We start from the raw sequence: 717 nt of genomic DNA, 5'->3' as shown, positions 1-717 counted from the left end.
ATTGAACAGCGCGGGCCCAAGGACTGAGCCCTGGGAGATTCCACTGCCCACTTCCCTCCAGGTCGAGAAAGACCCGTCCACCACCACCCTCTGAGTATGACCCTTCAACCAGTTTGCAATCCCTCTGACTGTGTAGGTGTCAGTGCTACAGTCACCTAGCTTTTTAATTAGAATGGGGTGGGAGACAGTGTCAAAGGCCTTCCTGAAATCCAGAAAGACTACATCCACTGCGACACCTGCGTCCAATGCTTTAGTGACCTGATCATAGAAGGCAATCAGGTTGGTCTGACAGGACCTGCCCCTAATGAGACCGTGCTGGTTGCCCTTGAGCATCACCCCTGTGCTGGCGCGTCACAGATGTGCTCCTTAATGAAATTCTCAAAGAGTTTCCCCAGGATTGAAGTAAGACTAACGGGCTTATAGTTGCCCAGGTCCTCCCCCTTCCCTTTTTTGAAGATGGGGACCATGTTGGCTTTCTTCCAGTCATCTGGCACCTGGCCAGAGCACCAGGAGTGCTCGTAAAGCCGTGCCAGGGGCCCCGCAATAAAACCTGCCAATTCCCCCAACACCCTGGGGTGGAGTGCATCTGCACCTGCTGATTATAACACGTCCAGCCCCTACAGAAGCTCTCTAACCTGGTCCCCCCCAACCTTAGGCCTGGTGACGGACTGTCTGGAATCCTGGTCGGGGAGTCCCGGTCCCTGCACAGGAAAATGG

At 54.5% G+C, this 717-nt stretch overlaps 1 protein-coding gene across 6 annotated transcripts in view; it reads left to right on the top strand.

Annotated features, from left to right (window-relative positions):
* KANK1 (KN motif and ankyrin repeat domains 1) overlaps window positions 1–717 on the top strand; it is a 218,280-nt gene that overhangs the window by 104,533 nt on the left and 113,030 nt on the right. The window lies entirely within an intron of this gene.

This window comes from Gavialis gangeticus, unplaced genomic scaffold (assembly GCF_001723915.1).
Source record: "Gavialis gangeticus isolate Ggan-Ray unplaced genomic scaffold, GavGan_comp1, whole genome shotgun sequence".
Lineage (NCBI taxonomy): Eukaryota > Metazoa > Chordata > Crocodylia > Gavialidae > Gavialis > Gavialis gangeticus.
Note: the sequence above shows the minus strand (reverse complement) of the source record. Positions and strands in the feature narration are given on the sequence as shown.